The 26,199-nt window shown below is 39.8% G+C and overlaps 1 long non-coding RNA gene across 1 annotated transcript; it reads right to left on the bottom strand.

Annotated features, from left to right (window-relative positions):
• Positions 1 to 15,664: 15,664 nt before the first annotated feature.
• Positions 15,665 to 26,197, bottom strand: LOC109444437 (uncharacterized). Its single transcript, XR_002136855.2, has 3 exons — positions 26,146 to 26,197; positions 23,488 to 23,586; positions 15,665 to 16,316 (listed from the first exon to the last, which is right to left on the bottom strand). It is a non-coding gene; the product is annotated as an uncharacterized LOC109444437 (long non-coding RNA).
• Positions 26,198 to 26,199: the final 2 nt, after the last annotated feature.

Here is a 26,199-nt window from a genome sequence, read left to right as displayed (position 1 = left end):
CAATAACTTCTCTGCTAGCAAGTTACCCTAGAGAATTACAGGCATAGATCTGTGGGGAGTCTAGCAGAGAAAGAGAATCACTGGGCTTAAACAATTAGCATCCTAGCCTCTTCTGGAGCAGAGGTTTCTTTTTGAGGGAGGAAGAGTAAGTATCATGTGGGAGGTTTTCTCAGTGGCTGAATTACCATTGATCGTCCAGTGCAGGATTATGTAAAAGCAGGTTCTTGTGTATACAAACAACCTCTCCCATCCTTTTAATTTCAGTTGAATTCGACACATTTAATGAGTGCCTTCTGACGCAAGGCTTTGGCAGGGACGAAGGACTGCATTATGATGAGAATGGGTAACACCTGGCTCTCTGCCCTCCAGGAACACAGTCTAGAAGGGAAGGCTAACTTGTGACAAATTCAAACATAGTAATTACAATGAAAGAAATATTACATTATAGGTATAAGAATGTGTGTGTAAAAGTGTTATCAGAAGAAAGGAAAAGCACAATGAATTGTAATTGGGCAAAGGGAGAGATAAGAGGTACATTCTTACCACCCCCTTTCCTCAGGCTTCTGGATTAAGAAGTATTATTATTTCTTAATGTTCTATGAACCATCCTGAAAACACTTTGGCAAAAATTCAAGCATAAAGAGGAAAAACAAAAATCAAAGCCTCCCATGACCATGCCCAGCTCCCCTCCAACCCCATCTCTCTCCCTACACATAACTACTGCTGCCAGTTTGGTGCGGATCTCCTCAGAACTTCAGGGATTTATGTACAAATTTGTACATATACAAATATGTAGGTTTTTTTGTCTCTGTGTTTTTTAAATATAAATATTCTGAACATTTTCTTTAATTCTTTTTTTTTTATTTTTCACTCAATATCTTTAGGGGAACTTTACATGTCAGTCTATTTAGACATACCTCATTATTTTTTCACTAGCATTCCATGGTGCGGCGCAGCTTTAGTTACTTAACTACTGTCATAGGATCAGACATAAAATAGGCAACCCATTAAGGTTCTACTTGATTTGTACAGTGACAACAACAAAACCCAGTCTGGGTTTAGTAAACGGAACCCTACCTTGAGAGTCATGGCCCCACTGCCAATTCCAAGATCTGAAGCAACTCACGGATCCAGAATGGAGAGGAAGCTGGGGACCCTTGAAGAACTCACAATGGCACTACAAGGGCGAACTGAGAATCTTACTCCAAATCTGTGACATAAAGACTGTTGGCCTTTGACTACATAATTATATGCTAAGAAAAGGGAAATACCAAGAGCTTAACAGCCACCGTGGTCTATCAGTGAGGGTGGGGGCTCTTAGTGGGTGGGAGAATAAATAATGCTTTGATTTGAATCAACCTCATAGTAAGCTCATTGGGATATGGCCCTTAAGGACATACAGGGTTGGTTGGGGTAGGGAAGGGAAGCCTAGCTAGAGCTCTTTGTATCACTAAAATGAAAGGAATGAAGATGAAAACAAGATACTCATTTACCAAGCTGACTGGTAAGTCAATGCATTGTTTATGGGATGGAAATCAATGTGCTTTTTTCCTTTGACACAGCAGATAGGAATTATCCCATAGAATATGCTCACAGATAATGTAGAGAGAAGCAGAGAATGAGAGAAGCTGGTTAACTTCTATTTTACTTATATCATGGAATTAAAGAACCTGTGGGATGAGGTATTTTGAACCTATCAGGTAATTATTTCCCAAGTTCCTGAGTATATAGTTGAAATTGATATACTTAGAAATTGACAGACTCTTTCCTCTGGATCCTTAATCCGTGCAGTAAGAGTTATTATGGTTGGAAAATCCAGACCTCCCTGTTTTTACCAAATTAAGGATTCTCCCATCTCTGGAAGAATTGCAGTAATTAGTGCCACCAGGAAAAACTTGAAAGATGCAGGAGTAATGATTTCTATCACATCTGCAGTTTACCTGACAATGCGGCTAATGCAGTTTAGAAGAACTTGGAGAATGGAATGCCTGTGATTTTAATGACATCTGCTTTTACAGGTGTTGTCTCTTTCATTGCCCCTGATATGTCATTATCAATTTGGCAAGTGCTTCCTTCTTCATCCCGACAGACAGTGGCACCAGCAGCAATTAGCTTTCACATGGCAGGGACTTCACAACACTTGCTTGCCTGAGACTTCTAGCAGCTCCATGGTTTTGTGCTTCACTTTTGTGCTGAGAAACCTCGCTCATCTCACCAACCCACAGGATACAGTCCTGGTCCTGTACACTGATGTCGTTAGGCTAAGAGGGGCTGATGAACAGGAAGGAATCGGTACCCTGGTTGACGGGTAAGACACCTGCATGTTGAAGATGGGAGCTAAATCCCAAGAAAAGTCAGGGAACTGTCACATCAGTAAATCTTCTGAGAGTCTAAGTCTGAATTTTGGTGGATACTTGTTCCAGAATGAAAGATATGTCTCTTCATTTTGTGCCCCCCACCCCCATAATCTCGACAGAGATACAATACTTTACAGGACATCTTTGGAGAAGTAAAAATGTGTTAGCTTTGAGTGAGGCCCAGAGAGACAGAACACTTCTCAAAGTGCTACCAGGCTGCAGTGAAAGTAATCTGCTACCTCGCCTTTTTAGCCCAGTACATCCACTGGTATTCAAAGTGTCTGTGGAAGATTGGGCTGTGCGTAGCCTGGGGCAAGCCCGAACATGAGAAGCAGTACGAAGGCTACTGTATCTATGGCCTAATATTTCCATTACTGCAATTTCTCTCTGACAGGACCACACAACTTTTTGTTGTTGTTAATAGTAAAAATTGTTTTAATTGTGTAAAATATAGACAACATAAAATTTACCATGTTAACCATTTTTAAGTATACAGTTAGTTCAGTGCCAGTAAGTACATTCACATTGTTGTGTAACCATCACCACCATCCATCTCCAGAACTTTTTTCGTCTTGCCAAACTGGAACTCTGACCCATGAACAATAGCTCTCCATCCCTCTCTCCCGCTAGTCCCTGGCAACCCCCATTCTACTTTCTGACTCTCATGAATTTGACTGCTCTAAAGTACCCCGTGATTTAAATTTTGGTATCTTTATAGTACCTTTTGCTCTGTAGAAAGTCAAGTCTTTCCTCATTGTTCTTTAAAAAATTTTCTGGACACTCTTGTACATTTGATTTTCTGGTTGAATATTTGAGTCAGCTCATCAAGTTTCATAAAAAAAAGAATTCAGATAGGATTTTTGATATTTCATTGAATCACCATAGCTAAGGCGTGACAATTTAAGATCCATTAAACATACAACTTAGTAAAACAAGTTAAGTCTATTATAACAAGTCATAAGACTCTAATGACTCCAAATGGACACTTTCTTTTAATAAATAGTACTATACTCAGGTTAATTTTATTCAGGTGAGAAAAATTTCATTCACATTTAACTGTAAGTATATTCTCAGGATGTTTTCATTATACGATATAGAAGGATGAGACTTCCCATTAAATCGTAGGACTTTCTGTTCCTCCAACATATGGTGCTAGCAGGGGAAGGACAGGGCCATAGAGGGCATTGGGGGTGGACTCTAAAAACTGAGGCTGCAATTTCAAAATTTCAAAATAGGTTTGTATCAGACAACCTAACATTCCTAACTATGTTTTAGCTATCTTGTACCATAAAATGATTTGATTCTCCCCAAATTCCATTCATCGTATGCCAACCAGCCACAGGGTGCAATTTTATTGACCCTCACAAATGCTGTAATTCCAAATGGTGTGTGGAATCTGTGTAGCCCTAAGTTATTGTCTCATAATTATACACTGTTTGATGGTAAATATACATCTTCAAGTACACTTTCTAAATCACATCTAAGACCATGCAGCTTATAGTGTAATGTGGGATAGCGCCCCTTTCCCAGAAGAGGAATCCATTAAAACCCATCCAACTCAAGTATGGAATGTGTCCTACTCAGCAATTTTAAGTAGAGACAAACAGCTTATTTCAGTACAAAGATTGGAGAGGGTGTCCTAGGAGCCGAAATCCCCATTACAGAGAGTTACTGAGGATAAACTGAAAATATGGACAGTCTTTCTTTAGACTGAGTGGCAGAGTTTGGTGTTGGAAAATTCCTGGACTGATAATCAGATCAAAATCCAATGCATTATAGTTGTATTTTTAGAAACATCCTGGATTCACCCATTTTGATGGTGTTTCTTCCATGTGGTACAGAAAATTAATTGAAAGAAGGCTTCTCTAGAGGGCATTCTAATTGTATCAAATTTGAATCAACTACTTTGTAAGTAGACGTATTCAAAAAGTATGTATAACCAACTACATGCTTAACATTAAAAATTTTTTTTACAACATACATGAGAAAAAACATTCCCCTCCATATTTCAGTTAGAACTTATGTTTGTAGTTTCTTTCTAAGGTAATTTTTAAATCTGATTTTGAACATTTTACATACATAAAAAAGAAATAGAGTTACATCCTAGATATAAAGGCTCAATGGTTTACTTTGTGTTACTTATTACTAAGGATGGGACAACCAGATTTCTTGTGCCTCCTGAGATGATGCAAAATGAAGCCCACAGCCCCACATATCCAGTACACTTAACTAAAAAGGAAAAAAAAAAAAATTGAACCTGAATCTAATCAACCAGTGGCTCCAATAACATGCTAAACAACATCACAAGGATACAACCAGTGCTTATGTCAATATTGCTTTTCAGGTTACTGGTATACATGACTGAACTAATTCCAAAAAAGTTAAAAATTTACACACTCACCATAGTAAACAAGAATACATCTTACTGCACCTTGAGCAGAATTGCTTATTATAATTAATTTTAAATCATGTACATGATTTGATTTGGGCAAATTGTATTTATTATATTAATTTGCATACAATTGAGGTTAAATGTATTTTCTGCCTGTTGATTAGCTTTTTTTTTTTTAGAATTGTCTATTCATATTTTATGCCCATTGTTCTGCTTGATCCTTGATGGTTTCCTTGCTTCTGCATATGAGGTTTTTATTTGGTAAAGATATTCACTATTTATCATATATGTTGCAATTTTTTTCCAGTTTCTAGTTTGTCTTTTAATTTATTGTCGCATATAGATTTTAAATATTTTAATGTTCTTAAGTCTACTGCTACTTTCCCTTTAGTTTCTAACATTGCTTTTAAACTTAAAAAGTTATTCCTCCATTTAGAGAGATATTCTGCTTAATGAATAGAATCTCATAGATATGTAACTACTTTTACTATTTTACAGCTTGATATTTATATATTTAACTCTTTGATCTACCTAGACAGTCTTGATATAAGGTATCAAAATAGGATCTACCATATTTTGTTGTGTATAATGTGTACTTTTTGGCCCAAATTTGTGAGGGAAAAATAAGGAAGTGCATTATAGATGGGTAGTACTAATTCTATATCTATACATGTATTTTTAATTCTTTTATTTATGCTTATGAGTTAAAAGTGTAACTCTAGAAATCAATAACAATATCCATACGCAAAATAATACCCTGGGATATGATAATCAGTTTTGTTGGTCTTAGACAAACTTGCAACAAAGAGTTCTTGGCCTTCTACGACACATAAATATCGTAAATTTGTTACCATTACATAAAATTTCTTATACCTTGTATCTGTTCTTGTGTTTTCTAATTATTTGTTACATAAAATTTCTTGTACCATAATATGTTAAGAAATCTAAGAAAAAAATGCTAAAATTCCTTTATAATACAAAACTCAAGTACCTAAATGTAAACAAATAAAAATTTGCATTAAAAAATTAAAATGAAAAATTTTCCCCCTGAAACTTTGGGCCAAAAATGTGGGTGCGCATTATATACGGCAAAATACGGTAACAAATTTTTCCCCAAATAACAAACCTGTGGCTTGAGCACTATATTGAATAATTCCTATTTTCATATAATTTTCAGTAAGTAAACTTATAACGCCATCAAGACCCTATGTTCTTTCTTCATTGCTGACTTACAAAGAGCAATTCTGCCAAAACCTAAATTTCTTTGGTCTTGATATATTTTGTTCAATTTTGTTGTTTTATTTGAGATAAAACATGCATGTCAGAACTGAGCAAGTAGCCAGCCAGGAGACCACAGGGGCTAGGATTGAGTGAAAAATAATCCAGAGTGAAGATAGCATGGTTGTGTTATCAACTGAATTATTAATATATTGTTAAAGTATTTCACTTTTCACACATCTGATATTTTGAGTTCATTCTTCTACAAATTAGTAAACCAATAAGCCAAATTGTTCAAGCTAAGTTACACAATCTTTTCAAAGATAAGAGCAGAAACCGTTCAGAAGCTGTCCATTGAGGGTCCACTGCTAACTAGACCAGAATGTGTTAAATCAAAGCTGAAGTTCAACATGAACCCCAATGTACCAGGCTTTAATAAGAAATTGAAAGTGTTCATATTGACATTATATTTTATGCTCTCGCTCCACAGGAGAGAGAAACAATCCAGAAATATCTGTCCTTGAAAGCACATAGTAGTAACATATGCTTCATAATATAGGTATGATTCATCATTAAAGCATAGAGCTAGGAAGAAAATAGAAAAGTGTGGAACAAGCGATGCCTTCCCTGGGCATGTAAAACATCTCCACCTGTTACTATCATTAGCAGCATAATGGACCACTCTGTGGTGATGCCTAGGATCTATCTAAATATTGGACCAAGATGGAACTGGCCAGGCAGACGTGCAAAATCAATACAAAAGCTTCAAGTGTCTGCTATGGTTCTCTCTGTCCAACCACTGCAGTTAACCCTTGGGATTACTTCCCGTGTGGATTTCACGTTGTCCATGAGCCTGTGGGGATTGGGAGCTAGCCTCTGAATATTCCTGCTTCTGGTCTAACTCCCAGCAAGCTTTGCTATGCACTCACTGAAGAGCATTCCAGGCGTGTCCACAGTTCATAGAGGAACTGTCTCACAGACAAGAAGTTTTCACAGACATTAATTTATTCTTGGAAAAAAAGAAATAGACAACATTTGGGAGAACCATGGCTACTTTTGTGCAAAACACATTTTTGCACATGAAAGACATTTTGCCTTTTAAGCAATATGTTCTTTTGCAGCTGAACTACTAGAACCAGATCTTTAAGACCTTGAATTACATATAGCTGAAAAATGAGTAAGAACAGATGGTGAAAGATGATTGTGCAGTTGTGGGAAGTACTGACGTTAGAGTCAGAAGAACAGAGTTTAAGTTTCTGCTGAGTTAGTTTCTAACTGTGTGGTCTTGGGCAAGTCACTTGACTTATAAACAAAAGACAAAATAAAACAGAAAGAAAAAAGGCAGAAAGAAAAGTTAATGTTAAAGCAGATACATGTAAATACTGACATTTAACACCTCCTTATTCTTTATACGATAAAATTATTTTCTGTAATCATCAGTAATAATTTTCTTGATTTGCTCTTTAGTTTTACATTTATATTTCATTTTATAACTATTTAAAAAGAACTGATATAAATTTTAAAGATATTCCATATATGAACTGAAATTTGCACTCAATGACAAAAAATTGTATCTCAATATCTTTTTATATATACATAAGAATAATTTTTGGCACGCTATTTCACTGTTTTCAATTTTAAGTACAAGTGAAACCTCCCCGAGGTCACAAAGAAGTAATTCAGGCTCTGCTTCTTCATCTTTACAACTGTGTGCCATCTTGCCTACATCAAACCTACTGTCTAAATGCAGGAATATGTCACATCACAAGCACTAGAGGCACACACTACACCAAAGAGAGGTAGGATAATTCTAAATGGTTTGAACTTAATCTCAAAGTGAAAGTGCATAGCTGAGTGTGTCAGGGCCACTGTATCACTGGGAGGTCTCCAAGTTAGCCCCCACATAGAGCCTGATACTTAAGTGACAAACAAATGCACTAATTCAAAGTCTACATGTGTAGTCTTAAAATTGAACAGCAATCACTGCTATTATTTAGACTGTAGACCAACAGCATAGTTTTTCAGGAAGAAGTATTATATCACTGACTTTGATTAGACTTATCAACGAGTATTGATAATCAAAAGCAAATCACCTTTTAGTCGGTTTTATTATTGTTTTAAACTTCTCTTCAGTGTCCCCCCATCACCTGCACCAGGGGAGTATTTACCTTGCCCTTGGTAATCCACCCTTCCAGGTCTCTTGCATTTTGCTGCTTTAATGGTGAGTTGACCATTGACTATCCCACCCCCACCCCCTCAGAACCTACCATGGCCCAGGCCTGGCATTCAGAGAGGGCCTTACATTTAGAATTTAGATGTGTCATCTATATGAGGCTATTTTTGTAGTCACAGAGACAGACCAATAGTGATGAAGGAAGAATGAAGAAGAAATGACTTTTTATGAGTATATGCCCTTCTAGTCCCAAGATTATGGCTTGATGGATATCAAGGTCACAAGAATAATTTGGAGGTTGCCAAAGACTTGTTTTAAAGTGTTTTCAACTCTGACCGAGAACTCTGACATTTAGAAAGAAATAAGAAGATATGAATTTTAAAAACATGTTTCCCTTTAAACAAAAATAAAGAAAGAAGGAAGATGTTCACCTTAGTTTTTAACTTGTGCCATTACTGGACTGCTAGGTATAAATTAATATTGTTAAAAATTCTGAAATTATCTTGAGAATAGCCCAAGTATAATGAATTGTACATTTGGGGTATTTTAAATGGGTTATTTTGTTATAGGTAAATGTTAAAATGTGCCACAATTTTTATGCAATTTTTATAACCATTTTGCCATTTCTACACAATGACAAAGCAATAGATGTAGCTGAGCCTGTTTGCACTGCTAAGGTGACCAATCCTCCGGGTTTTCCAGGAGGTAGGACTCCCAGTGCTAAAACTCGGACAGTCCCATCCAGGCAAACCAGGATGGCTGGCCACCACACCTAAGCCCTTCAGAGCACAGCTTACTCTGATGTCATAGGATGGCTGATTTCTCACCAGCTGAGTTTGGAAGTATTTTCTGGAGAGGAGCAGAAGCTAGCCAGCCATTCCCCTTCATGCTGAAACAGGCACTCATATTTGGAGCATTCAGCTAGAAGCTTGGATGCCTCCATAAACCGTTCGTTGCTCACTCCTTCCCAGATTGACCTCTCTAACTCAAATAGAGCATTTATTTGATGATAACAACAAATGCAATTATATAATGCCCTTTATATAAGTCACAGAAGTGTTTTACAAACTGAAAACAAGATGAATGTAGAAATTTTACAAGTGTTTTAGGACCTGGCAGAGATTTAGCTAAAAATCACTTGGCGGCTGCTGCCACACCCACCTGCTTCCCCCAAAATAAGACCTAACCAGAACATAAGCCCTAGCATGATTTTTCAGGCTGACATCCCATGAACATAAGCCCTAATGTGTCTTTTGGAGCAAAAATTAATATAAGACCGTCTTGTTTTCGGGGAAACATGGTAGGTGATGTAGGAGAGTAATAAATTCAGAAAGCCCTAGAAGTGAGGTTCCAGGGATGAAATTTGAACTATCTAAGACAGTTGAAGGATAAGCTTTTGAATATATAATGAAATGAAAGGTTTGGAGAGTATAAGATCCTACTAAAACTGTACCCCCTGTGAGTAAAATAACCAAAAACACAATGTTACTGACAACCCAGCTACTGTATTGTGGAGCTTTTGTGCTGAAACAGATAGTAGTAAAAGAGAATGATGGTGTTTTCATGCATCATATGTTGCCCTCCAACCAATGGCATGACCCAGGAAATCCATAAGTAATGATTTATGGCAGACCCAAGCCTTGAAATCAGCTCATTGGTGATCTAGTTTGATGAACATCCTAGCCCGTAAAAAATTTGTACACCTGAAAGATAATCATCAACATGTTAAGAGAATAAGTACGTTACAGAAACTTCATTAACTGACCACTCAAAACTTGGCCCTTTGCAGCACCAGTAAGATTTAAACAGTCAAAACAAAGGTCGTTGTAATTCATGAGTGATTGAAAACGGATCCGCTTTATGAAAATGGAGCCAAATAAGAAAGTCCCACCTCGTGGGTGTGGTTTGAACGTTCACATCGGTGTTTGTTGGAAGGTAAATTAGTACAGTAGTCCCCTGTTACCCATGGGACATAAATTCCAAGACCCCCAAGGATGCCTGAAACCACAGATAGTACCAAATCCTATATATATTGTTTTTCCCCCTATACATACATACATAGATAACTATGATAGAGTTTAATTTATAATTTAGGTAGAGTAAGACATTAACAGTAATAAAATAGAACAATTACAACAATCTACTGTAATAAAAGTTATGTGAATGTGGTCTCTCAAAATATTATACTGTAGTCAAGCTTCTTATGATGATGTGAGATGCTACAATGCCTGCATGATGAGATTAAGTGAGGTGAATAGTAGGCATTGTGACATAGTGTCAGGCTACTATAAGGACTACTTGAACACAAGCACTTTGATATTGTGACAGTTGGTCTGATACCTGAGCTGGCTACTAAGTAACTGACGGACGGGTAGTGTACACAGCATGGAAATGCTGGACAAAGGGATGATTCACGTCCTGGGCGTGATGAAGCAGCACAGCAAAAGATTTCACCACCCTATTCAGATTGGTGTGCAGTTTAAAACTTAGGAATTATTTATTTCTGTAGTTTTCCATTTAGTATTTTCAGACTTCAGTTGACCGTGGGTAAATAAAACCGTGGAAAATGAAACCGTGGATAAGGGGACATTACTGTACTGTTTTTAGAGGACAATTTGGTCTATACACTATATTTTAAATACAATGTCTTCTGACTGAATAGGGTCATTTGTAAGAATTTGGTGGATGGAAAGATTGGCACGTTTGCAAAAATACATGAACAAGGAAAGCTCATTACTAAATATTTATAACATTTTGATAGTGAAACGCTGACAACCTAGATGTCTTAACAATAGAGTTAAAAACTTTATTGTTGATCTATACTGAAAAATACTATGCAGCTACCAGAAAGAACGAGATAGGAAATAAGTCTGGGATCTATTGGGAAGAAGATAGCAAGATGCAAAGTAGCATGTATAGTATAATTTTATTTTGTAAAATAAATTTAAAAAAGCAATCGGAATACACATTCCCATGTGTGCTCATAAATAATTCAGGAAATACTATATTCACAGCATTCACAGAATGGTTAATGCTAGGGAGTGAGAGTGGAAATGCTTCGTTTCAATTGTTTAGGATGTACTTATATTACTTTTTGTCTTTTAAGGGGGAATTTCTTTTTGCATCTTTTAAGAACCAGGGAGCATATTGTCAGTTATGTTCTGACTCTGAAAATCATTGTACTTCTCTCTTGCCCTGACCACATCAGAAACAAAAGGCAGTGGTGATTGTATGTAAAAACATAGATGGACCCTATAAGTGAAATCAGGTCTCTCCACACAATTCCAAGTACAGGGATGAAAAGAAAAAGAGCTGATCTAGCCTACTGTATTTGTGGCAAAAGTTTTCAATTAGATAGCATATTGAAATCACTTATCAAATAAAGATAATATGTTATTTAAAGAATTAAAGTTATATATTTGTAGCTATTCATATTTCTCTATTTCAAATTTACATTTGGAGGATAAAGAATGCTTTTCTGCATTCCCTAAGTTATTTCTCACTTCCTGGGGCTTCCCAAGCCTTCATCTGTCTCTCTCTAGACATCATTCAATTAAAGTAAACTTTAAGATATTTTAAAACAGGAAGCAGAAGCTGTCTGTAAGTGTCTCTACAAGAAGTGGTATTCCTGGAAGTTTCCTAATGGGCTGAATGAATGGAGTAGGTCAGGACATACTTGTGGGATCCAACAAGTGACCCAACAATTATTAAGAGACTAAAGAGCAACTATCCAGAGACCAAAGGTAACTCACCAAGACAGCACTTCTGTCCCCACCCATTAACAATGCCTGTCAGTCACCTTAGCACTCTGTGAAAGCAACCAAAGAACTAATGGAGAGTATTAAAAATGCAGAGAATAACTTTCAACAATAGCAATTTAATCTTGGAAAACAATTTGAACTCTTATAAAGGGATTAAAAATAAACTTTTAACTGAAATATACAAAAACAAAAGTATTACACCTATAATAAATGTACAGCTTGTTAAAATTTCACAAACTCAATGCTCCCATATAATTAGCATCCAAATTAAGAAATACTACATTATTGAGACCCAGAATTAGGAGCCCCATCACGGCAGAGTAAACAGTGTGCCTGCATCCTTCCATGAACACATTAAAATTACAACTAAATTATAGAACAATCAACCTAGAGAACCATCTGAAGTCTGGCTGAACAGAAGTTTTACAACTAAGGATATAAAGAAGCCATGTGAGACTGGTAGAAGGGGCAGAGATGTGAACCAGGCTAGTCCCAAACCTCTCGTGTGGCAGTTGAAAATAGGGGATACCTCAGCATTAGAGGTTCCCCCTGGAGGAGCAAAGGACCCCAGCCCTACTCCAGATTCCCCAGCCCTGAGTACTGGTGCTGGGAAGTGGAGCCCCACAACATCTGGCTGTGAAATCCCAACCATCCAGGTGGGATAGAAGGCTGGGGGGAAACACAAACATCCTCTTAAACGGACCGAGCACAGACTCACTTACTCGCAGGCACTTACCTTAGGCTCCAGCAGAAGGATGGTGGCTTGGGGGGTGTCCGAAGCATATGGCTAGCAGACTGAGATGTGTGGCTTAGAGGCCAGAACTAGAGGACAGTCATTTTCCTTGTGTGGGTCCTTCACCCATGCAGCCGGGCAGGCGGCCGCCATCTTGAATGTGTTGAGCCTGCCCCCTACGCTTACAGCCAAATCTGAACCTGATTGGTCTGGTGAGCTCCAGGGCTCCACCCTGCTATTTCACTGGGACCCCACCCCATTCAACTTCCCCAACGCAGGAGGCACTTTCTTCTAGAGTGGACAGCCTCTCCCAAATTGCACTTTCTTGGAAAACAATTGGAGTCCATGGGCCCCAGTCAGGCGATGACTGGCCTCAGTATGCTCTGATACTTTTGCTGAGTAGCACTGGCACCAAACCAGAATCTACATTAACCTGGTGAACACAACTCTTCCCACTCTAGTGATTCCGAGACCCTGCCTCACCCAGCTCCCATACTGCACGAGGCTTTATCAGTAGCTGAACTTTAAGGGAGTCAGTAGGTGACAGCAGGCCTTGGGGTGTCCTGGCCTTTTAGGGAGCTACCCCAGGCCCAGTACTGCTGGCAGCCATCCTTTGTTTGCAGCGTGGCCTCTCCCATGTGCCTCCAGGTTTCTCACAGGCAGCAAAAAGCCGCAGATTTCTTTGTAGCTCCTATGAAGTAGTCCCCAGCTAGTCACAGGCAGCGGGTGACCTGTGGCTGCACTGGAGCCCCTCCCAAGAGGCCCCAGAATCAACATACCTGGAGATTGGCTTCAGATCACAGCAGAGCACTGCCCAAATAGCCCCACAAGCGGCACACACAAAGGGCAGCCTCAACAGGCACCAGAGCCCACTGGGGTGAACCTCATTCACTGGGGTAAGCCACCCTGCACAACAGCCTATACATGTGGACATGTCCAAACTCCACAGCAAATTACCCACTGATTTGCCAATAGCACTGAAGGCTCAACTACAACAGGTGGGCACACACAACCCACACAAGGGAGCACCCAGAGCAGGTGACCAGGGAGACTGTGCCAGGGCCCCACAGGACACCTATTACATAAGGCCACCCGACCAAGACTGGCAGATATAGCAGATATACCTCACACATAGAAACAAACACAGGGAAGCAGCCAAAATGAGGAAGCAAAGAAATGCATCCCAAATGAAAGAACAGGAGAAACTCCAGAAAAAGAAAAAGAACTAAACAAAATGGAGGCAAGCAAACTACCAGATACAGAGTTCAAAACAATGGTTATAAGGATGCTCAAGGAATTCCGTGAAAACCTCAGTAAAGAGACAGCAAGCATAAAAAAGGACATACAAGCCATAAAAAAGAACCAGTCAGAAGTGAAGAATATAATAACTGAAATGAAGAATGCACTAGAAGGAATCACCAGCAGACTAGATGAAGCAGAGGATCAAATCAACGATTTGGAAGATAAGGTACCAGGAAACACCCAATCAGAAAAGCAAAAAGAAAAAAGAATCTAAAAAAATGAGGATAGTTTAAGAAACCTCTGGGACACCGTCAAATGTAACCATATTTGCATTACTGGGGTACCAGAAGGAGAAGAGAGAAAGCAAGAACTCATTTGAAGAAATAATGACTCAAAATTTTCTTAACCTGGCAAAGGAAACAGACATAAAGGCCCAGGAAGCACAGAGTCCCAAAGAGGATGAACCCAAACAGCCCACACCAAGACACATTATAATTAAAATAGCAAAGGTTAAAGACAAAGAAATCCCAAAAGCAGCAAGAGAAAGGCAACTAGTAACTTACAAGATTGTCAGCTGATTTCTCAACAGAAACTTTGCAGGCCGGAAGGGATTGGCAGGAAATATTCAAAGTGATAAAAAACGAGGATCTAAATACTCCAAAAACCAAAATACTCTACCCAGTAAGGCTTTCATTTAAAATCAAAGGACAGATTAAGAGCTTACCAGACAATAAAAAGCTGAAGGAGTTCATCACTACCAGACCAGTATTACAAGGAATGTTAGAAGGACTTCTTTAAGATGGGGGGAAAAATGATCAAAATTACGAATAATAAAATGGCAATAGCTATGTATCTACCAACAATTACTTTCAATGTAAATGGATTCAATGCTCCGATCAAAACACATAGGAGGGCTGAATGGATAAGAAAAAACTCTTAAATATGCTGCCTACAAGAGAATCACTTCAGATTGAAAGACACACATACACAGACATAAAATAAAAAGATGGAAAAAGATATTTCATGAAAATGGAAACAAACAAACAAAAAGCTGGGGTAGCCATGCTTATACCAGACAAAATAGACATTAAAACAAAGGCTCTAACAAGAGACAAAGAAGGATCCAGTAAACCCACTTCTGGGTATTTATCTGAAGAAACCCAAAATGCTACTTCAAGGGGACATCCATATGTTCATTGCAGCATTGTTTACAATGGCCTAGATGTGAATACAGCTTGGGTGTCTGTTGATGGAAGAATAGATAAAGAGGAGGTGGTACATATACACAGTGGAAAATTGCTCGGCTATTGAAGGGAATGGATTCTTGCCATCTGGGGTGGCAGGGATGGACCAGGGGGGTACTGTCCTGAGTGGAGTATGTCAGATGGAGAAAGATAGATGAAATGTGATTTCACTCATATGTAGACTCCAAAGAACAAAACAAACAAAAAGAACAGAAACAAACTCATAGATACAGAGAACATTTTGATGGTTGCCAGATGGAAGGGGGGTTAGGGGGCTGGGTGAAATAGGTGAAGGGATTAAGAAGTACAAATTGGTAGTTATAAGACAGTCATGGGGATGTAAAGTAAAGCACAGGGAATATAGTCAATAATATGGTAATAACTATGTATAGTGCCAGGTGGGTACTAGACTATTCAGGGGAATCACTGCTTAAATTATATAAATGTCTAACCACTATGCTGTATACCTGAAATGAATATAAAATAATATTGAATGTAGAGAAAAGGAAAAAGGAAAGGCTACATTATCAGTATCCCAGGCACCTCCTGTTCTATTTTTCTGTTGTTAGGTGACCGTATGTGTTGGTCTGTCTCTGTGCTCTCTTGGGAAGGATTGACATTTTCACAATATTCAGTTTTCCAATCTATGAACACTGTCTCTCTCTTACAAAGGGAGGTTTTATGATTCAACAGCCTCCCTGGGAAATGCAGGAAAATCAGGAAGAGAGTGATAAGTCCATCAGTTTCTCTGGGGCTTCTGGAGGTCCCTGCAGGAAGATGTCCTGCTTCACCATATCCCCCAGGAAGGACGTGGGGTGCCCCTTGGCTTGACACTGTGGGTAAAGTTGCCTTGTGGAGGCTCCAGTTTTCTAGCCACCATTCCTGTTTCATCATCCTAATCACTGCAGGTGTTTGTTTTCCTCCTCCCTCCACAGGCCATAATCTCATGTCACTTTTTCTCCAGATCCTGCTAAGAATTTTCAGTATGACCCAGAGAAAGCACATTTGGTGGCCTTCCATCTTAGGAGCAGGGCTCTTCGTCCAGCCTCCTTCCCTGCTGGTCACTTTGGAGTGTTACTGCTGACTGTTCCTTGTGACTTGACCTCCCATTCTGGGACTTTCCTTGAAATTTGCTCTTCATGCTGGTGCCTCTTAAGGGCAAACAGGGATACTTTCTTCACCTAGAATGTTTCCCCCTAATTTTTATGATAAAAAAATTTTCAACATAAAGAAAAATAGATCAAGTGAATAGTTCATATCCACATACCAATCAACCAGACTTAACAATTGTTAACATTTGCCATATTTGCCATACTGATCTTGTTGTTGTCAAGATGTAGCAAACATCTTGCGTTATAAACACAGACAGCATCATATTTCACTGTAAGTATTTCAGCAGGCATCACTAAAAATTAAGGACATTTCCTTACGTGACCATAACATGATTATCTCTAACAATACTAATAATAATTCCTTTATATAATCTAATATCCAGAAGTTATGCAAGATTTCCCAACTGTCCCCAAAATATCTTTACAGCTGTTTTATTCATTTGTGTTTTATTGTATGTCTCTTTAAACTTGAACTATTTTACCATTTACTTGTTAAAGTCCCACTTACTGGAATTGTCTGCTTGCTTCCTCATAGAACAGTGCAATTGTTTTTCCATCCCTTCTATTTCCTTTCAAGTAGAAGTTAACTATTTTTGGCAAAAAATACTTAATGGGTGGTGCTGGATACTTCATATTTCATCATATTATAAGGCATATGAATCTAGTTCTCCCAACATTTGCAATGCTAAGATTGATCGTTGGGTTAAGATGACGATAGCTTGAGCCTAGAATTGTAAAATTACGTTTTCCTTCTCATTCTTAGCAAGTAACCTGTGAGGTGATAATGTGCAAACATGTAAAACACTGTTTCTCCACCAATCTTTCACCTAACGGTTGTAACATCTTTTGCTGATCCTTGCCTGAATCAACTATTACACTAAAGGGTTGTAAATTGATTTTCTAATTTTATTATTTCTCTACATTTATTATCTGGCCTTCCTGTATAACTAATACTTTCCCTATTTAGTAAGTTTTATTTGATTATCCTGAGAATAGTTCCTAATGAAAATATGGAATAAATGCTTCATTTTTTCCTTTAATAATCTATTTTCAAAGTAAGAAAGCAATGACCAATTTTTAAAGTTAATGTTATAGACACCATCACTGGTAACAAAGGAGTTTGCTATTTTGTTCTTATTTAAATAGCACAAGTTTACAATACAATAATGAATTCTAAATATTTCAACCAGTTCCATTAAGCATTTTTTGAAGCTCATATTGTTACACATTTGGCCAGTAGAACTCCTTCAAGCTGACTTACTCCTTTTGATAAGCTTTTACAAGCTTTTGAAAGTTTCCTTACTTTCTCACTTAACCCAGGCTCACCAGCTCATCAACTTATAAGCTGAGGGACCTTGAACAAGTTTATTATACATTCCAAGCTTTACCTTCCTCACTTATAAGATGAAAATAACAGTACCTACCTCATAGAGTTGATATGAAGAGTAAATGAAAGTGTTATTTGGCATAGTAACTTACATCCAGTCAGTAGGTAATAAACCCTAGTTACGATTATTATTGGTCTAAGCTCTCTGGCTTTAACAACCCTAGTGAACTTAGATAAGACATTTGGCTTCTCTGGGCCTCAGTTTATCTGTACAATGGGAGACTTGGATTATAAACTCTAGGTCCTTTCCACTTCCAACATTCTCTTTTGTAACCATACCAGCAGTTCTGTACAGGCTTGATAAGAAACCAAAACAACAGAAAGACCTGGGTTTTGCAGTCTTATTGCATTGGGATGTAGCTGGGTGACCTGGCCAAACTTTTTAGCCTGAGGCTCAGTTTTCTCATCTATGGAACTGGGATGCTATTATCTGTTTAGCCTACCCTCTCAGTATGCTTGTGAGTATAAAAGGAAATATAGAGTCTATAAGGTTTAGAACAAACCCAGCATTCAAAAGGGATAAGGAAAATGAGATCTGGAGAGATTAAAGTCCTTACCTGAGATCATCTTCTAATTGATTTGGTGGCATCAGCCAGGAAGTTTCACATGTTAGTCAACAAATATTTAGAGAGCCCACCTTCTTTCAGGCACTGTGAAAAATCCCTGGGCCACAAATACAAAAAGACATGGTCCCTGTGCTCAAGAATCATCCTTTATAGTGGGGACATATTCAATTTTTAAAAAGTTAAGTGAATTCAAATTAAATTTGTATCGAGGAATACTTTAGAATCCCAAGACCTTCCTTGTGGATAAATCCATGGAGTAATAAATCATTGTTCTGACATTTCTGGAAGTCAGAACACCAGCTGCATTCTCAGGCTTTCATGGGGCTGCACACTGACTTTGGTAGAGCCAAAAGTAAACAGGGGGGGGTTTTCCTGGACAAAACTAAAAATACTCCGAGGTTCATATGCTTGCAATCACTTCCCAGTTATTTCCACACCCATTTCAGGACCTTTTTTGCCATCCCTTTATTAAAACAAAACAAAAACATCCCATCGAGCCAATCCAGAGTCCTGTATAGTGAATAAAACACGCATTTTGTCTACTTTAAGTGGGGCAGTACCTGTTGAAAAGCACGCTCCCAAGGGTCAGCCTGCCTCTTCTGTGTGCTCCCAGGTCTCATTTTACAAACTTTCAGCCCACGTCTGTCTGCAGTGTAGCTGCATATGGAGTAGCTTTAACAGTCAGAGAAAGACTGGATGTGCAACATTCCTCTAACCAGCTGCAATGAAGCAAATCTCACTGGGAGAACAAAGGCTCTTATTATTGAATCATTTTAAATATTATTACACGTGATTTGGTGCATTTAGAATGCAAGGTGTGAGAGTAAAACAAAACACACAATATCAAAACATGCTCCAGCGCAACAAAATCTGAATACAGTTCCTAGCCTCACAGCTGGAGAGACGCTCCTAAGGGCCAGGTACCATTTCAGTCATTGGTGAGGTTCTGCTGCCCTCAGGTGGCTGAAGCCTTTCTCTGCCAAAGCTGCAGGTGCTATCATGCCCACATGTGCTCAGGTGGAGTGGATGGGTGGATAGGGAGATAGATGGATCCATTCATTTGCTCATCCAGTTAATAAATATACAATTTAAACTATTTTGCCAGGCACTGTGACAAGTGCTGTTAAAAAATGACATTGGAGATCTGACATCTGAAAAGTGCATTGACGTTAAGCAGGGAAGGGCTATGTTCAGAACTGCCCTGAGCACTGGTCCCAGGAAAATAGTGGGAGCAGTGGCAAGCGACCTGTGATGACAGAGGCAGGAATTCCCAAACATGCGTCTTCTCCCAGGGAGCCAAAGATACCTCATAGCCTATTAATTCAAATCCATTGCGTTAACAGGAGAAAGAACACAAAGCAGGTAAAAGTGAGCTTTAGAAACACACTAAAAGGAATATACGGAAAGTTCGAGGTGGGGACAGAGAGAGAATGGATACAACCCTTTGCCTGAAGGACAAAAAATTGAAACAGACTAAAAGAACAAGACGCAATATTTAACACGGCTTGTCCTCAAAGATGATGACACTCAGTATTAGTGAATCACTATACTATTGATGGGCATGGAAATTGGTGCATTCCATTTGACACAGCAATTCCACAATCAGGAATCTGTTGTCCAGAATTACTTGCAGAGGTGTATAGAGGAAAGAACAGATGGAGAGACCACATGCCATTCATTTTACCTCGGCTTAAATAATGGAGTGACGGACACTTAGAGCTGAAGAGCTCCTTCTTGAGGTTGAAAATTGTGCTGGGAGTTGCTAGCTCCTTTTAGGATTCTGTAAAGCCAATATGAAATTCCCAACCTTTTAATTACAATTGAACTCAAACATGCATTTATTGAGCACCTGGTGAATGTAAGACTTTGGCTGGATTGAGGAGGATGCAATGCAGAGATAACTTAGATCTGGTCGCTGGACCTCAAAAACCTTGGTCTAGAGAAGATTGACTTGTAAAATTATAAAATACATCAATTCAAGGAAATAATGGCTGTAACATAGCATGATGGAAATATGGGGTAGGGAAGATACAATACACTCTAAGTGGAGGGATGAGGGAGGGGTGGATTCCTAGCAGACGGGGTATTTGAGCTTTGAAACACAACAGGAATTTGATAGGCCTGGGTGGTCAGGAGCAGGGGAAGGAGTCTCTTCCTTTAGGTTGGAAGATTATGAGGTGTTATTTATTAAGTTTTTACTGAGCACCAAAAAAAATGCTGTGTGAAATAGAGTAGCATAAGAACCACTATAAAGGGGAGATAAAAATACATCCCTGAGAAAAAAGTTACAAGATATTAAATGATGCTGTGTGATAAGGTATCACACAATCTAGAGTCCAGAGTTGAAGCAGATTAAATATATTTTTTGGTAGTGAATTAGCCACTTGAAAAATATTTCAGTAGGAGAAAGCATGAGCTATAAGATTATTTCTATTACTGGCCCGCTTTTCCAAACTTCTCGATTTTGTAAAAAGTTATTGTCTTTATTTTTAATTAAATGAACAATGCATAATGTGCAGTATAATCTTGTTTGGAAAAGTTCAAGGAACAAGGAAAATATTTAGAGTAAAAAGTAAAATTCTCCCTTCAATATCTCCCATTCTCCCCCCAATCTCATTTCTCTTTCTAGAAGCAAGCTCTGCTATCAGCTTGCTGTTTCCTTGCAGAATGATTTCTGATGCATTCATGTAAATACATAACTGTGCTGTGATTTTACTTAAGTAGATATGTGGGTTTCTTTGCATTCTTTTTCTTACCTTACTACCATAGTTTGGAGAATTTTTTCTATGTTAGCACATAGATCACAGAGTTAATACTCATTCTTCTTAACTAGAATTCCACAGTAAGGAGATATCTTGGCTTTTTCACCATGACCATTTTGATGGTCCATAAGATGAAAGCCACTAAGGTCTTATCTGATTTACATAAACAAGCAAACAAGCAAAAACAATCCCAACTCTGGGCCTAACTAACAGACATCTTATTTTAACCTCTCACTTATAGCCCCTCACCCAATTCCCAGACCTGAGTCCATTTACAAACTCAGAGTCTCCTAAGTGAAGGAAATGCTGGAAACCCTTGTGGAGTAATTCCGTGATAACACCACAAGTATTGTGACTCTTACTCCTAGCCTTGCCTAATGGGACCGTGGTCAGCTATAGAAAATCTGCATGGACAAAGAGAAGATTCCAGTCCTCTGAGATTCCTGAACACTGGCTATGAATCACCTAACTTCTGCAGAGCCAGAATGCCACTGTAGCTCACTGGTTAGAGTGGGGCTTATAGGGGTGAGGTGATCAAAAGAATTGTAACCTGAGTCTACCTTACAGTAAGTTCAGTGAGACCCTAAACCCTTCCTGTGGTTATTTTCCTGTCTTGAGTGTACAATTGAAAGAGATATACTCAGGTGCTGGCAGAATCTTCACACTGATTTCCTGACCTTTAGAATAAGAGTGATTATGATAGAAAAAACTAAATGGAAACCCACAGAGCTTTATCCTCCCTTCCCTAAATCAAAAGAGTAAAATGGAAGTTATACCAATCCCTTGGTGAAGGACTATAGTAAGCGTCACCATGAAAGATTTGAAAGATGCATTTAACCTGCCAGCTTGGTTGGGGATGAAAATGGATGGTGAAGTGATTTAGGATTATAAACTCAATCAGATAATGCATCCAACTGCCCGTGCTTTTCCAGGTGTGGTCTCTTTTGAGGAGCATATCAACAGAGGCCCTGGCACAGAGCCATTGCCTGGGCAAATGCTCCTCCCCCATCTAGTTAGTAGATAAAACATACTAGAAGCAATCTGCTTTCACCTGCAAGCAAATGTTGAACACCGTCTCGCCACAGCGTTGATGTACGTCTAAGGTTCTGGGCCCCTGTTTGGTAAGCAGAGATCATCTACCTCACTAGCCCACAGGGTATCATGGTGGTCCACCAGCTTGATGACATCTTGCTGATAGGACCCAAAGAACAAGAATCGTGGGTACCCTACTTATTTTGGCAAGACACATGCAAGCCAGAGAGTGTGAATTAAATCTTGAGGAAATTTTGGTCGTTTCTGGAGGTCCAGTAATCTGGAAAATGTTGGGATATTCACTGCAGTGAGAAGGGAAAGGAGCATGTTTTCACCATCACCACCAATCACATAGAAAGAGCACAACACTTGTCTTTGGATTTGAGAGACAACATATTCCATGTTAGGTATACCACTCATGTGTACAAGTATTTACCAGGGGCCCCAAAGGATGCCAGACTTCAATACACTTGAACAGCCGAAGCCTAAGCATTTGCTTTTGGCCTTTACCACCCAGTCGGTTCAGCAGTGTTTGAGGCGTCTGTGGCAGAGCCGCAGCAATCCCAACAGGAGAGACACAGCACACACCCCTAGGGTTTTTTAGAGAAAAGCCATGCCTTCCTTGGCAAGTATTTTCCTGTTCAGAAAGTGATCTTGTCTTGCTTCTGAGATTCTGGTAGAGACTGAGATCCTGACCATAAATCACCAGATGACCTAAGCTGCCCATGGTGAATAAACTGGGTGTTTTCTTACCCTCTTAGCTATAAAGGTGTGCTGCCTAGTAGCACTCTATCACTAAGTGGAAGAGCATATGTGTGTGTTATTCATTAGTCTGTTTGCGCTCAGTGACATTTCTACCTTTCCGCACTCTTCTTGGCTATCCTAGGGGGCTAAAAGTCTATTAGACACACTCCTCAGACTCTCTTGCCAAGTTAGGCTTTGACAATGAAAGACACAAGGGGGGAGAGGCATATTTTGTTTGTATGCGTTTTTTTTTTTTCTTTTTCTTTTCCCCCCTCTCCTGTTTCTGGCTGTACTTCCAGACAGCAGCAGCAGTGGACAAGAGTGGGCCCCATGGTTCCTGTGTGATTCCAGAGCTGGAGTAGCAGCAGGTACTCTGGCAGTCACAGAAAGAGTGATCCTAGACTCACTTGCGGTGGGGGCAACACAAGAAGCAGGTGTCTTCAGGTCTTGGAGATCCTGCAAGTCATGGTGGGGGAAGGAGCAAGGGTAGCAGTCAGCAACAGCTGACTCATCTGTACAACAATCCTGGGCTCTGTGCAACACCATTTATTAGTTACATCTTGCTGTGTCACAAATTACCCTCAAACTAAGTGGCTTAAAACAACATGCATTTGTTATTGTAGAAATTTTGGTTAGGAGTCTGAGCATGGCTTACCTGGGTACCTCTAGCTCAGGGTCTGTCAGAAGGCTGCAACAAAGATGTCATCTGGGCTATGGTTATCTCCAGGCTTGCCCGGGGAGGATTCAACTCCAAGTTCACTCACCTGGTTGTTGTCAGGCCTCACTGGCTGTTGGCTGGAGACATCAGTCTCTCAGTATGTGGGCCCCTCAACAGGGCAGCTCAAAACATGGCAGCTGGCTTCCTTCACAATGAATAAGCAAGACAGTGAGAGATGGAAGCCATAGGCTTTTTGTATCCTAATCTCTGAAGTGATATCCTATCACTTTTGATGTATTCTGTTCATTAGAATCAAGTTACTAGGTCCAGCCCACACTGAAGCTAATTCTTGAGTACTTACTACGTGGCCGGTCCATGCACTCTGTCTCCTATTCTAAGCTGCAGGCATGTCTGAGTTCAGAGGCACTCTCTCAGCACTTGAGCCCCCCTGGAGCTTAGGAACACTAGAATGCTGCCCAGTCTGAGTTGTTGATCTGACTCGTCCACTTAACTGAGTCAGTCACAGCTGCACAACTGCTCTGGCCCCATGCTGGCTGTGCAGCGTGTCTGAGAAGCTTGAAGTTCCCCCTGAACTCTACCCTGGAAAGGGAGACACAAGCAGTCTCTGCCACCCTCAAAACCTGTCAGGGAGTTCTGTATACAAACTGCAACTCCCCTTTTCTGTTCCCAGAAACTTTCCCCTGGATCGAGGAAACAAACCTTGTCTCAACCTCATACCGCCCCTAACCTATGGTTTATGCTCTCCTGTCCTCAGGTTCCTTGGCTTTTGATATTCCAAGCCAAGCATATCCACTAAAAACACAAACAAAACAAACAAAACTTTTCACCTAAGTAGCAGCTCTTACAAAAGTGCTTTGACTTTTAACCCCACCATAAACTGGAAAAAAAAATAAATTTGTCCCTTCTTTCGATGCCTCTGTTCAATATTCTAGCTGTTTTTCTCTGAAGTAAGTGCATTAATGCGATCGTTGGTATCTCAGTGGTGGAATGAAAGGTAAGGGGCAAGGAAGCTCAGGGAGGGGGGGACCTCAGTTAATACCTCCCATATGATCCACTACATGTGTCTTAGGACGTACCCCCCTTCCCCAATTTATATTATATAATTTGTATCATAGTATTTATAATATGTTAAGGCTTTTGTTACGTATTGCAGGCTGCTTTCTAAATAGTTGTTTGATTCCAGAAGGCTGCTTTAATGTATTTAGATGAAGCCGGGTAGAGCACATTAAAGACTCCTGCACCAACCTTGAAAAAGTTGTCTGTACTAGCTGTCATCATTTCCTCTCCTCTCACTCATTCCTCAACTTACTGTAGTCTGGCTCCTGCCCAAACCACTCCACTAAAACTGTTTCTGCCAAGGATCTTGTTGCTAAATCTAAGGTCTTCTCTCATGTGACTTATCAGAAGCTTTTGACAGTTTTGGACTCCTCCTCTTCCATGAAGTTCCTCTCTAGGTTTCCCTCTTCCCACTTTCAGTCTCCTTTGCAGGTCCATCCTCCCCTTTCTCGCCTCCCCATGTTTCCCAGAGATCGAAGGCCCAATGACCTCACTTTAAAAACTCTCCTCAGGCCTGTCCCACATACCCACTTCTAGATGCTGATGCCTCCTAAACCTCCATCTCCATCTCAGCTCTTTCCAGGGCCCTACATCCATCTGTTCCTGTACAGGTCACTCCAGTAGGTCACAAGCCCATCTCAACAGAACAACGTTGAAACTAATCTTCCTCACCCCTTCCACTCCTGTATTCCCCAGCTCACACCACAAGAAGAGGTGTCCAGGCCAGAAATATAAGCATCATCTCCTCCCTCATTCCTCACATTCAATCAGTTCCTCAGTCTTGTTGATTCCAGCTCTCAAGACCTGTCAAATCTGTCCACATGTCCCATGCCCTCTGCCACCATGAGTCCAGGCCCCTATTAAGCTGGGCTTGGATTACTGGAACAACTCACTCCTAATTTGGATCCCCGCCTCTAGTCTTGCTTCTCTCCCACCCATTCTTGATACTGCAAGGAGTGAGCTTTCAGAAATGCAAATCTAATTACACAGTTCCCAACGCCTCAGAATAAATTCCAAGCCCATTGCTTCCTGAGGCAGCAGCAATAATGAGTGTCTGTGAATTTTTAAAAATTATTGTACCGTAACCTTGAGTCTTTGTGGTGTACAGTTCTATGAATTTTAAGACGTTTAGATTCGTGGCCACCACAACCAACCACCACCCAAAAAAACTCCACGCTCTCCCTTTAAGAGAACTTTAAAACTCCACGTTAAGAATGTACTCCCACATTCTTAACCCCAGACAACCACTGATTCATTCTCCATAGCTACTGTTTTGTTTTTTTCCAAAAAAAAAGGAATGTAATCTCTTAAAAGAGTAAAACAAAACCCAAGCCCCTTAAAGTGGCTTTGATGCCTCTGCTTCTCTCTCCTCACTCACCTCCAACAACTGCCCCCACCCCTTGCAATTAACTGAACTATTTTAGTTCTTGGGGAGCTCCAAGCTTTCTTCCAACTAGGTAACCTCCTCCCAACTCTTTCTGGATGGCGGGGTCCTCCTCAAGGCTCCAGTGCCTACTACTTCCTCCATTATAGCACGTTTCACTCTGTTGTAACGGCCAGGTTATCTGTCCGTCTCTTCCAACAGACAGTTCTGTCCACGCAGGGACCGCGTCTTAGGCACTGCTATACGCTTAGGTTCGGTGGATGCGCCCAGCTCCGCCACCCCCAACGCGTAGAGCGCTTATACCCGCCGGGGCGTCGAGACGTTCCGAGGCCCGCGCCCGACGCAGAGCTTCCCAGG

Source organism: Rhinolophus sinicus, linkage group LG03 (assembly GCF_036562045.2).
Source record: "Rhinolophus sinicus isolate RSC01 linkage group LG03, ASM3656204v1, whole genome shotgun sequence".
Taxonomy (NCBI): domain Eukaryota; kingdom Metazoa; phylum Chordata; class Mammalia; order Chiroptera; family Rhinolophidae; genus Rhinolophus; species Rhinolophus sinicus.
Note: the sequence above shows the minus strand (reverse complement) of the source record. Positions and strands in the feature narration are given on the sequence as shown.